A 14,259-nucleotide genomic window follows, 5' to 3' on the forward strand; every position below is an offset into this window, starting at 1 on the left:
CTCTCTATCTTCTGCAGTGGTCGGGCATTGAGTCTTACTCAATTTCACACCTTGTAACACAAGCAAGAATCCTTTCTTTGCTTGATCCATTTTGAACTTCTTCAAAATTTTGTCAAGGTATGTGCTTTGTGAAAGTCCAATTAAGCGTCTAGATCTATCTCTATAGATCTTAATGCCTAATATGTAAGAAGCTTCACCGAGGTCTTTCATTGAAAAACTCTTATTCAAGTATCCCTTTATGCTATCCAGAAATTATATATCATTTCCAATTAGTAATATGTCATCCACATATAATATCAGAAATGCTACAGAGCTCCCACTCACTTTCTTGTAAATACAGGCTTCTCCAAAAGTCTGTACAAAACCAAATGCTTTGATCACACTATCAAAGCGTTTATTCCAACTCCGAGAGGCTTGCAGCAGTCCATAAATGGATCGCTCGAGCTTGCACACTTTGTTAGCTCCCTTTGGATCGACAAAACCTTCCGGCTGCATCATATACAACTCTTCTTCCAGAAATCCATTCAGGAATGCAGTTTTGACATCCATCTGCCAAATTTCATAATCATAAAATGCGGCAATTGCTAACATGATTCAGACAGACTTAAGCATCGCTACGGGTGAGAAGGTCTCATCATAGTCAATCCCTTGAACTTGTCGAAAACCTTTTGCGACAAGTCGAGCTTTGTAGACAGTAACATTACCATCAGCGTCAGTCTTCTTCTTGAAGATCCATTTATTCTCAATTGCTTGCCGATCTTTGAGCAAGTCAACCAAAGTCCACACTTTGTTCTCATACATGGATCCCATCTCAGATTTCATGGCTTCAAGCCATTTTGTGGAATCTGGGCTCACCATCGCTTATCCATAGTTCGTAGGTTCATCATGATCTAGTAGCATGACTTCCAGAACAGGATTACCGTACCACTCTGGTGCGGATCTCACTCTGGTTGATCTACGAGGTTCAGTAGTATCTTGTTCTGAAGTTTCATGATCATCATCATTAGCTTCCTCACTAATTGGTGTAGGTGTCACAGAAACCGGTTTCTGTGATGTAATACTCTCCAATAAGGGAGCAGGTACAGTTACCTCATCAAGTTCTACTTTCCTCCCACTCACTTCTTTCGAGAGAAACTCCTTCTCTAGAAAGTTTCCGAATTTAGCAACAAAAGTCTTGCCTTCGGATCTGTGATAGAAGGTGTATCCAATAGTTTCCTTTGGATATCCTATGAAGACAAATTTCTCCGATTTGGGTTCGAGCTTATCAGGCTGAAGCTTTTTCACATAAGCATCGCAGCCCCAAACTTTCAGAAACGACAACTTTGGTTTCTTGCCAAACCACAGTTCATAAGGCGTCGTCTCAACGGATTTTGATGGTGCCCTATTTAACGTGAATGCGGCCGTTTCTAAAGCATAACCCCAAAACGATAGCGGTAAATCAGTAAGAGACATCATAGATCGCACCATATCTAGTAAAGTACGATTACGACGTTCGGACACACCATTACGTTGTGGTGTTCCGGGTGGCGTGAGTTGCGAAACTATTCCGCATTGTTTCAAATGTACACCAAACTCGTAACTCAAATATTCTCCTCCATGATCAGATCGTATGAATTTTATTTTCTTGTTACGATGATTTTCAACTTCACTCTGAAATTCTTTAAACTTTTCAAATGTTTCAGACTTATGTTTCATTAAGTAGATATACCCATATCTGCTTAAGTCATCCGTGAAGGTGAGAAAATAACGATATCCGCCACGAGCCTCAACATTCATCGGACCACATACATCTGTATGTATGATTTCCAACAAATCTGTTGCTCTCTCCATAGTACCGGAGAATGGTGTTTTGGTCATCTTGCCCATAAGGCACGGTTCGCAAGTACCAAGTGATTCATAATCAAGTGGTTCCAAAAGTCCATCAGTATGGAGTTTCTTCATGCGCTTTACACCGATATGACCTAAACGGCAGTGCCACAAATAAGTTGCACTATCATTATCAACTCTGCATCTTTTGGCTTCAACATTATGAATATGTGTGTCACTACTATCGAGATTTAATAAGAATAAACCACTCTTCAAGGGTGCATGACCATAAAATATATTACTCATATAAATAGAACAACCATTATTCTCTGATTTAAATGAATAACCGTCTCGCATCAAACAAGATCCAGATATAATGTTCATGCTCAACGCTGGCACCAAATAACAATTATTTAGGTCTAATACTAATCCCGAAGGTAGATGTAGAGGTAGCGTGCCGACCGCGATCACATCGACTTTGGAACCATTTCCCACACGCATCGTCACCTCGTCCTTAGCCAATCTTCGCTTAATCCGCAGTCCCTGTTTCGAGTTGCAAATATTAGCAACAGAACCAATATCAAATACCCAGGTGCTACTGCGAGCATTAGTAAGGTACACATCAATAACATGTATATCACATATACCTTTGTTCACCTTGCCATCCTTCTTATCCGCCAAATACTTGGGGCAGTTCCACTTCTAGTGACCAGTCTGCTTGCAGTAGAAGCACTCAGTTTCAGGCTTAGGTCCAGTTTTGGGTTTCTTCTCCTGAGCAGCAACTTGCTTGCTGTTCTTTTTGAAGTTCCCCTTCTTCTTCCCTTTGCCCTTTTTCTTAAAACTAGTGGTCTTGTTGACCATCAAAACTTGATGCTCCTTCTTGATTTCTACCTCCGCAGCTTTCAGCATTGCGAAGAGCTCGGAAATTGTCTTATTCATCCCTTGCATATTATAGTTCATCACGAAGCTCTTGTAGCTAGGTGGAAGTGATTGGAGAATTCTGTCAATGATGCAATCATCTGGAAGATTAACTCCCAATTGAATCAAGTGATTATTATACCCAGACATTTTGAGTATATGCTCACTGACAGAACTGTTCTCCTCCATCTTGCAGCTATAGAATTTATTGGAGACTTCATATCTCTCAATCCGGGCATTTGCTTGAAATATTAACTTCAACTCCTGGAATATCTCATATGCTCCATGACATTCAAAACGTCGTTGAAGTCCCGATTCTAAGCCGTAAAGCATGGCACACTGAACTATCGAGTAGTCATCAGCTTTGCTCTGCCAGACGTTCATAACATCTGGTGTTGCTCCAGCAGCAGGCCTGGCACCCAGCGGTGCTTCCAGAATGTAATTCTTCTGTGCAGCAATGAGGATAATCCTCAAGTTACAGACCCAGTCTGTGTAATTGCTACCATCATCTTTCAACTTTGCTTTCTCAAGGAACGCATTAAAATTCAACGGAACAACAGCACGGGCCATCTATCTACAATCAAACATAAAAAAGCAAGATACTATTAGGTACTAAGTTCATGATAAACTTAAGTTCAATTAATCATATTACTAAAGAACTCCCACTTAGATAGACATCCCTCTAATCCTCTAAGTGATCACGTGATCCAAATCAACTAAACCATGTCCGATCATCACGTGAGATGGAGTAGTTTCATTGGTGAACATCACTATGTTGATCATATCTACTATATGATTCACGCTCGACCTTTCGGGCTCCGTGTTCCGAGGCCATATCTGTATATGCTTGGCTCGTCAAGTATAACCTGAGTATTCCGCGTGTGCAACTGTTTTGCACCCGTTGTATTTGAACGTAGAGCCTATCACACCCGATCATCACGTGGTGTCTCAGCACGAAGAACTTTAGCAACGGTGCATACTCAGGGAGAACACTTCTTGATAATTAGTGAGAGATCATCTTAAAATGCTACCGTCAATCAAAGCAAGATAAGATGCATAAAAGATAAACATCACATGCAATCAATATAAGTGATATGATATGGCCATCATCATCTTGTGCTTGTGATCTCCATCTTCGAAGCACCGTCATGATCACCATCGTCACCGGCGCGACACCTTGATCACCATCGTAGCATCGTTGTCGCCCCGCCAATCTTATGCTTCCACGACTATCGCTACCGCTTAGTGATAAAGTAAAGCATTACAGCGCAATTGCATTGCATACAATAAAGCGACAACCATATGGATCCTGCCAGTTGCCGATAACTCGGTTACAAAACATGATTATCTCATACAATAAAATTTAGCATCATGTCTTGACCATATCACATCACAACATGCGCTGCAAAAACAAGTTAGACGTCCTCTACTTTGTTGTTGCAAGTTTTACGTGGCTGCTACGGGCTTAAGCAAGAACCAATCTTACCTACGCATCAAAACCACAACGATAGTTCGTCAAGTTGGTGCTGTTTTAACCTTCGCAAGGACCGGGCGTAGCCACACTTGGTTCAACTAAAGTTGGAGAAACTGACACCCGCCAGCCACCTGTGTGCAAAGCACGTCGGTAGAACCAGTCTCGCATAAGCGTACGCGTAATGTCGGTCCGGGCCGCTTCATCCAACAATACCGCCGAACCAAAGTATGACATGCTGGTAAGCAGTATGACTTATATCGCCCACAACTCACTTGTGTTCTACTCGTGCATATAACATCAACACATAAAACCTAGGCTCGGATGCCACTGTTGGGGAACGTAGTAATTTCAAAAATATTCCTACGCACACGCAAGATCATGGTGATGCATAGCAATGAGAGAGGAGAGTGTAATCTATGTACCCTCGTAGACCGACAGCGGAAGCGTTATGACAACGCGGTTGATGTAGTCGTACGTCTTCACGACCCGACCGATCAAGCACCGAAACTACGACACCTCCGAGTTATAGCACACGTTCAGCTCGATGACGATCCCCGGACTCCGATCCAGCAAAGTGTCGAGGAAGAGTTCCGCCAGCACGACGGCGTGGTGATGATCTTGATGTTCTGCTGTCGCAGGGCTTCGCCTAAGCACTACTACAATATTATCGAGGACTATGGTGGAGGGGGCACCGCACACGGCTAAGAGAACGATCTTGAAGATCAACTTGTGTGTCTAGAGGTGCCCCCTGCCCCCGTATATAAAGGAGGAAGGGGGGTGCGGCCGGCCCTAGGAGGAGGCGTGCCGGAGGAGTCCTACTCCTACCGGGAGTAGGACTCCCCCCTTTCCCTAGTTGGATTAGGACTTGGGGGGAAGGAGGAGAGGGAAGAAAGGAAGGGGGGGGGGGCGCCCCCCCTCCTTGTCCAATTCGGACTTGGGGGGGGGGGGGGGCGCGCGGCAGCCCCTAGGCCTCCTCTCCTCTTCCTCCACTAGGCCCATTAAGGCCCATTAGGTTACCGGGGGGTTCCGGTAACCTCCCGGTACTCCGGTAAAATGCCGATTTTACCCGGAACACTTCCAATGTCCAAACATAGGCTTCCAATATATCAATATTTATGTCTCGACCATTTCCAGACTCCTCGTCATGTCCGTGATCATATCCAGGACTCCGAACAAACTTCGGTACATCAAAATATATAAACTCATAATGAAAAAGTCATCGTAACGTTAAGCGTGCGGACCCTACGGGTTCGAGAACAATGTAGACATGACCGAGACACGTCTCCGGTCAATAACCAATAGCGGAACCTGGATGCTCATATTGGCTCCTACATATTCTACGAAGATCTTTATCGGTCAGACCGCATAACAACATACGTTTGTTCCCTTTGTCATCGGTATGTTACTTGCCCGAGATTCGATCGTCGGTATCTCAATACCTAGTTCAATCTCGTTACCGGCAAGTCTCTTTACTCGTTTCGTAATACATCATCTCGCAACTAACTCATTATTTGCAATGCTTGCAAGGCTTATGTGATGTGCATTACCGAGAGGGCCCAGAGATACCTCTCTGACAATCGGAGTGACAAATCCTAATCTCAAAATACGCCAACCCAACATGTACCTTTGGAGACACCTGTAGAGCTCCTTTATAATCACCCAGTTACGTTGTGACGTTTGGTAGCACACAAAGTGTTCCTCCGGCAAACGGGAGTTGCATAATCTCATAGTCATAGGAACATGTATAAGTCATGAAGAAAGCTATAGCAACATACTGAACGATCGGGTGCTAATCTAATGGAATGGGTCATGTAAATCACATCATTCTCCTAATGATGTGATCCCGTTAATCAAATGACAACACATGTCTATGGTTAGGAAACATAACCATCTTCGGTTAACGAGCTAGTGAAGTAGAGGCACACTAGTGACGTTTAGTTTGTCTATGTATTCACACAAGTATTATGTTTCCGGATAATACAATTCTAGCATGAATAATAAACATTTATCATGATATAAGGAAATAAATAATAACTTTATTATTGCCTCTAGGGCATATTTCCTTCAGTGTCTCCGAAGGTGTTTGTTGGGTTGGCATAGATCAAGATTATGATTTGTCACTCCAAGTATCGGAGAGGTATCTCTGGGCCCTCTCGGTAATGCACATCACTATAAGCCTTGCAAGCAATGTGACTAATGAGTTAGTTGCGGGATGATGTATTACGAAGCGAGTAAAGAGACTTGCCAGTAACGAGATTGAACTAGGTATGATGATACCGACGATCGAATCTCGAGCAAGTAATATACTGATGACAAAGGGAATGACGTATGTTGTTATGCAGTTTGACCGATAAAGACCTTCGTAGAATGTGTAGGAGCCAATATGAGCATCCAGGTTCCGCTATTGGTTATTGACCGAAGATGTGTCTCGGTCATGTCTACATAGTTCTCGAACCCATAGGGTCCGCACGCTTAACGTTTGATGATGATTTGTATTGTGAGTTATGTGTTTTTGATGACTGAAGTTTTTTCGGAGTCCCGGATGAGATCACGGACATGACGAGGAGTCTTGAAATGGTCGAGAGGTAAATATTGATATATTGGAAGGTTACATACAGACACCGAAATGGTTCCGAAAAGATCGGGGATTTTGCGAAGTACCGGGAGGTTACCGGAACCCCCCGGGAAAGTTATTGGGCCTAATGGGCCATAGTGGAGGAGAGGAGGCAGGCCACAGGAGGTGGGGCGCACCCCCCTTGCCCCAATCCGAATTGGACAAGGGGAGGGGGCGCGACGCCCCTCTTTCCTTCTCCCTCTCCCTCCTTTCCCCTTTCCCCCTCTCCGTTGGAAGGAAAGGGGGGATCCTACTAGGTTTGGAGTCCTAGTAGGACTCCCCCCTTGGCGCGCCTCCCCTTTGTCCGGCCTCCACCTCCCCCCTCCTTTATATACGTGGGTATAGGGCACCCCAAAGGCACAACATCAATTATCTTAGCCATGTGCGGTGCCCCCCTCCACAGTTTACCACCTCGGTTATATTGTCGTAGTGCTTAGGCGAAGCCCTGCGCGGATCACATCATCAACACCGTCACCACACCGTCGTGCTGACGAAACTCTCCCTCGACCCTCTACTGGATCAAGAGCTCGAGAGACGTTGTCGGTGTCAAAACCGGCGGATCTCGGGTAGGGGGTCCCGAACTGTGCGTCTAGGCTGGATGGTAACAGGAGGCAAGGGACACGAAGTTTTACCCAGGTTCTGGCCCTCTTGATGGAGGTAAAACCCTACGTCCTGCTTGATTAATATTGATGATATGGGTAGTACAAGAGTAGATCTACCACGAGATCAGAGAGGCTAAACCCTAGAAGCTAGCCTATGGTATGATTGTTGATGTGTATGTTGTCCTACGGACTAAAACCCTCCGGTTTATATAGACACCGGAGAGGGTTAGGGTTACATAGAGTCTGTTACAATCGTAGGAGATCTGAATATTCGTATCGCCAAGCTTGCCTTCCACGCCAAGGAAAGTCCCTTCCGGACACGGGACAAAGTCTTCAATCTTGTATCTTCATAGTCCAGGAGTCCGGCTGAAGGTATAGTCCGGCTATCCGAACACCCCCTAATCCAGGACTCCCTCAGTAGCCCCTGAACCAGGCTTCAATAACGACGAGTCCGGCGCTCAAATTGTCTTCGGCATTGCAAGGCGGGTTCCTCCTCCAAGCACTTCATAGAAGATTTTAAACACAAAGATAGTGTCCGGCTCTGCAAAATAAGTTTTCCACATATTGCCATAGAGAGAATAATATTTACACAAATCTAATCTGCTGACGTATTCCGTAGTGTGACACACCACGACCAAGCCTTTATCCGAGTCGTTTCATTATCCCACCTCAGGGCGTCATGCGAGGCGGTTTCCTTGGCACGTCTTGTCAAAGCAGCGACCGTGTCCCCTTATTCCGGGATTCTCATCAATACAGGCGTGGGTAACCCAACCGCGCCTTTGATTATGGCGCTTGGAGATAAGCGAGTTTTACGAGGCTGGTGGGGACATGTAGTTGCGTCCACCCAAATAAGGGGATAAGGATCCACCTTTTCACCCACGCCTTCTTCCTCCTTTGCCTATCCATTCTTGCGCACTCGAGCTCCAGCGCCCAAGTCCGCACTACCACCTCAACCTTCTCCAGTCATGTCCGGAGCGGGAGGCAAGTGGATGGTCTCCTCCGTCACGGAGGGACACATCAAAAAGCTGAGGAAGGCCGGATATCTGTCTAGCGACATCGCGCACCGGCTTCCCGAAAAGGGGCAGCTCATCCCCACCCCTAGGCCCCATGAGAGGGTGGTATTCCTCCCCCATTTCCTCCATGGACCGGGCTTCCCTCTGCATCCATTTGTCTGAGGGCTCATGTTCTACTACGGCCTGGATTTCCACGATCTGGCCCCGAAATTCATCCTCAACATCTCGGCGTTTATCGTCGTGTGCGAGGCTTTCCTCCGCATCCGCCCCCATTTCGGCCTATGGCTCAAGACTTTCAACGTCAAGCCGAAGGTGGTGCGCAGCAGCCAGGCAGAGTGCGGTGGTGCCATGGTGGGCAAGATGGCCAATGTCCTGTGGCTTGAGGGCTCCTTCGTGGAGACCCTGAGGGGGTGGCAATCGTGGTGGTTTTACATCACCAAGCCGCGTAACGCCAAATGGGTCACACCCCCTGAGTTTCGATCCAGTCCCCCTACGCGGCTCACTTCCTGGAAGGAGACGGGCCTTTCTTGGGGTAAAAAAGGAGAGCTGACCAGACTCCAAACATGCATCCAAACCCTGGTGGACAAGAAGCTCAAGCTTGTCAACGTAGTCCAGGTTATGCTCATCCGCCTGATCCTCCCGTGTCAACAACGGGCCTTCAACCTGTGGGAGTTCGACCTGGCGCAGCACCAAACTCTAAACAGGCTCTTCGACACGACGTACAAAGATGCCTGGAGGATGCTTTTCAAGGGCGCCGAGGCTCCCGCGTCCGCTACCGAGGATTGCGGATTCAGTATGCAGCATCACGCTCATGCGGTAAGCTATTTTTGTCCTTTTACAGGGTATCAGTTTTTCATAGTTTGACTCCATGCGGGATCTAAACTCCCTTACCTTTGACAGGATTGGCAGGTGACGTCCGGACAGATCAACTGTCTGGCTCCTTTGCCCGAAGGCCCAGCAGACCCTCGCCTGGCAAAGCTGCTGGTTCCGGCGCCCTATGTGGTGCCAGAGAAGAAGGCCACGAGAAGGGCCACGGGGACTCGAAAGAGTGCCCGGCGCCAGGAGGTGTCGGATTCATCATCCGACGGTCCCGAAGCGCCTTCCTCTCGTGAAGACGAGGAGGAGGAAGAAGAAACCTCCCCCCTCTAGCGGGAGGAGAGAAGAAAAGGAAGGCCGCCCTCTCTGAGGAGGCTGGAGGGTCCAAGAAGGGGAAAACCCTTCCTCCGGACTACTCCACCGACGCCGACGACGGCGGAGAGGAGTGGCAGCCCAGGGCCAAGCCCCTGGCAAAATCGTAAGTATCCGGATACCGGAGTAATTCATAGTATTCGTTCATTGCACAGCTTTCCCTGATGTCGAATATGTTTATGCAGCCCACCCAAAGACCGTCTCGACGCGTCGTCGAGCGGCTCACTGGACTCGTCGGATGTGAACTCGCTTCCGACGGCTTCCTCCCCCCGCCCTACGGACGACACCGAGGTGTTGTCCCAACAAGTTCCAAGCAGGGAGGAGGTGGTCCTGGAGGCGCCGCAAGGCGACCTCCCAGACTCCAGGAGTAAAGGGGATGATACCCCCCAGGGCTCCAAGTCCGGCTCTAGGCCGGACACCGTTCCGGAACCTTCAAAGGTTCCGGAGTCCAGCGGGGGACCTCCTTCCAAGAGGAGCAAGTCCACCGTGCCGGTGGCCCCCGTCCAACAGGAGGCGCCGGACAATATGTTGGAGGCGCTCCAAGGCGCCTCCATCGACGAGGAGCACCGCACTATTATGAGTGTGGTGGTCTAGAAGGTTCAGTCCGCCAAAAGCGGACTGGCTGAAGCTTGTACTAGCCTTTTGACAGGCTTTGAGGTAAGTAAATAATGTGTAAATAATATTACCGCATAGACAGTAGCCCCTGATGCTCTGTTGGGCGTTCAGGAAGAAAAGCCGAATAGAGGATCAAAGAATTCGCAGGAGTCTAACAAAAGGAGTCAATATGCGTATGCAGGCTTCTCTTCTAGCGTCCGCCGCACTGACTGCGGAAGTGGACACGCTGAAGCAGAGCGTCGAGAAGTCTGAGCAAGAGCTCGGGCGTGCCAAGAAGCAGCTCGATGAGAAGGAAGGTAAGAAATACCTTGTTTGAATATATATAAAAAAGGTGCAATTGCAAGAAATGACAGGATTAACATGGCTATTGTAGGGGCCACGTCTGAGGTGGCGACCCTTAAGCAAGCGCTGCTCGAGGCCGAGAAGAGTGCGGCCGCGGAGCGCACCGAGCGGGAGAAGTATGAGGCCGAGGTTGGCAAGGTGCGGCAAGAGCTCCAGGTTCTCATGAAGAAACATGAGAGTTTGGAGCTTGACTCGAAGATGCGAGCGTCCGAGCTCGCGGTGGCTATTGAAAATGCCAAGTCTGCCAAGACCGAATCCCAGAAGACCCTCCAGGAGTTGGATGAGGTGAAGAAGATAGCGGTGGGTAAGGCATTCTTTATGCAAAGCAAACATATAGACGTGAGTTACTTGTTACTTACCCGAATCCGGAGCTCTCCAGGAGCGTTCGCAGATCTTCCCCGGAGTGTGTCCGATGCCGCCGCATTCTATCAAGCCGAGGAGGGCAGCTCGACAGAGAAGGTGTTCTGGTCTCAGTATGCTGAGGCCGGACACCCCGTGCCCCTGAGCGACCAGCTGAAGCAACTAGTCGAGCTCCACAAGGCGGCCGAACAGGCCATGAAGGGCCTCCTAGTTCGGCTATGGCTTGGAGAGGCTCTGCCTGGGAGCTATTTCGGGCTGGTGCGGCGGCTGGTGGAGGCCTGTCCAAGGCTCGAAGTCATCAGGTGCTCCGTCTGTATTGAAGGTGCCCGTAGGGCCTTTGCCCATGCTAAGGTGCACTGGGGCAGGCTGGATGCTGAGAAGCTTGTGAAGGACGGGCCAGCGGCGGGGAAAGAGCATCGCAAGCCCAAAAATTACTATAAGGATGTTCTGAAGGGTGCCTGCCTTGTGGCGGATGAATGTACTAGGGATGTAATTTTTGAGTAAAACTCGCTCATTTTTGTCCTGTGCGCTAAAAACTTGTTCATATGCGCTGAGCAATGCTGCTTGAATTTAAAATATTACCTTCTGTGCGGCTGTTTATCAATACTGAGAGATGGCGAGTCGTCGGCTTCTGCCCCTGTGCCGCTAGTGCCGGGGTGTTCGGGGATAAACCTGGGTGCTCTTTTTCCCATATTTGGGTCCTTCGAGGGAGGCGCTCAGCCCAACGAACGAGGCAATCGGACTATAATGCGTGAACACTCTCACTTAGCCATAGAATTCTATAATTTTAAATTTTGGCGAAGCCCCTAGTATTCGGAAGACCGAGTTCGGGGCACTATCCACACCTTGGCCGGACAGAGCCGACTCCTCGCCCTAAGCGGCATAAGTCTTTAGGGACTCGAAAAAACCTCTCGAACAGCGACCAACTCTCGCTTCATCATGACAGTCAGTTTTAGCTTTCTCCACTGAGGTGCTCGGCTCAGCTCAACTGAGGCACAATCGCAGTGGTTCTCCTAGTGCTACCTTAGCCGATATAGCGGAACGTAAGGCACCAAAACATAGGAGCCGGGCAAACCCAACTATTGACCCAAGACATGATTCGGAGCCGATGCATATAATGCTATAAGTTCGGGGTGCCGCACTTGTGAAAGTGTTCGGACTTCTCACACCATATTGAGGGGTGCTAAAAGCCCCTGGCGTATTTTGGCCGTACCAAGTTGTACGGGTGCAACATGTCGTTAAGGAACATTTATTTAGAAAAAGGTAATGCAAAAATAGACAAAAGCTATGCATTGTTTATTAAAAATAGCTGCGATCAACGCAGAATGATACAAGTAATGTGATAAACAAAAAGTTGGACTATTTAACATGTCTGCTTCAGGGGCAAGCTGCGGAATAGTATGCGAAATAGGTATACTGCTCGTGATAGAGACCACCTGGGAGTTCCGTAATGCGGCATGGCTTGTCTGCTTCCCTGGTTCTTGCATCGTTTGTGCGGCAATTGAACTGCCGAACAGGCCTTCCGAAGAGTAGAGTCCTGGAAGTAAGAGAAAAGTAAAAAATCGGTAGCCCCTGGTGCATTTTAAGCCATGTTTTGGGCGTGCCGTGATGGTGCCCCTCCCCCTATGCCCATGGTATTTCTAGAGCGTAGTTATGTACGCGAAGTACTGGCGTTGCCTTTTTGCGAGGGCTGGGGTTGGGCCTGCATTGCTACGCCTGCTCGGAACGTGCCAGGCGGTCTTGTTGTGGGTTACTCCGGGCGTGCTTGACGGTGTCCGGACGTTTAATGGCCGGACTGGAGAACTGCCTGGAGAGGCTGCTTTGTATTTCCGCTGCAAGGGCCACCGTGTGCTCCTCCATTCGGAGGGAGCGTTCGGTGTTTCCATTGACTGTAATTACTCCTCGAGGGCCTGGCATCTTGAGCTTAAGGTATGCGTAGTGTGGTACCGCATTGAACTTGGCGAATGCGGTTCGTCCGAGAAGTGCGTGATAGCCACTGCGGAATGGGACTATGTCGAAGATCAACTCCTCGCTTCGGAAATTATCCGGAGATCCGAAGACCACTTCAAGTGTGACTGAGCCTGTACATTGGCCTCTACACCTGGTATTATGCCTTTAAAGGTCGTTTTGGTGGGCTTAATCCTCGAGGGATCTATGCCCATTTTCCGCATTGTATCCTGGTAAAGCAGGTTCAGGCTGCTGCCGCCGTCCATAAGGACTCTAGTGAGATGAAATCCGTCAATAATTGGGTCTAGAACCAATGCGGCAAATCCTCCGTGACGGATGCTAGTGGGATGGTCTCTTCGATCAAAGGTGATCGGGCAGGAGGACCATGGGTTGAACTTTGGGGCGACTGGCTCTACCGCGTATACGTCCCTTAACGCGCGCTTCCGCTCCCTTTTGGGGACGTGAGTTGCGTATATCATGTTCACCGTCCGCACTTGTGGGGGAAAACCCTTCTGTCCATTGTTGTTCGGCGGCTGGGGCTCCTCGTCGTCATCGCTATGCAGCCCCTTGTCTTCATTGTCGGTGTTTAACTTGCCTGCCTGCTTGAACACCCAACAATCCCTGTTGGTGTGATTGGCCGGCTTTTCGGGGGTGCCATGTATTTGGCACAAGTGGTCGAGTATTCGGTCCAAGCTGGACGGGCCCCTAGGATTCCTTTTGAATGGCTTTTTCCGCTGACCGGATTTAGAGCCTCTGAATCCGGCATTAACTGCCGTATCCTCATCATTGTTGCCGTTAATGCGATGCTTCTGCTTGTTGCGACGCGACCTGCCACTAATGTCCCTGGTTTCCGAATTACCAGGGTTCTTGGTCATGTTGTTGCTATGAGCAAGCCAGTTGTCTTCTCCCGCGCAAAAGCGGGTCATGAGTGTCGTGAGTGCTGCCATAGATTTCGGCTTTTCCTGTCTGAGGTGCCGGGCCAGCCACTCGTCATGGATATTGTGCTTGAAGGCTGCTAGGGCCTCAGCGTCCGGACAGTCGACTATTTGATTTTTCTTTGTTAGGAACCGTGTCCAGAATTGCCTGGCCGATTCCTCTGGCTGCTGAATTATGTGACTTAGGTCATCGGCGTCTGGGGGTCGCACATAAGTTCCCTGGAAATTGTCGAGGAATGCGGCTTCCAGGTCCTCCCAACAACTGATTGATCCTATTGGCAAGCTGTTAAGCCAATGCTGAGCTGGTCCTTTAAGCTTGAGTGGGAGGTATTTGATGGCGTGAAAATCGTCACCGCGGGCCATGTGGATATGAAGGAGATAATCCTTGATCCATACCGCAGGATCTGTTGTGCTATCATATGATTCGATGTTTACGGGTTTGAAA

Source organism: Triticum urartu, chromosome 3 (assembly GCF_003073215.2).
Source record: "Triticum urartu cultivar G1812 chromosome 3, Tu2.1, whole genome shotgun sequence".
NCBI lineage: Eukaryota > Viridiplantae > Streptophyta > Magnoliopsida > Poales > Poaceae > Triticum > Triticum urartu.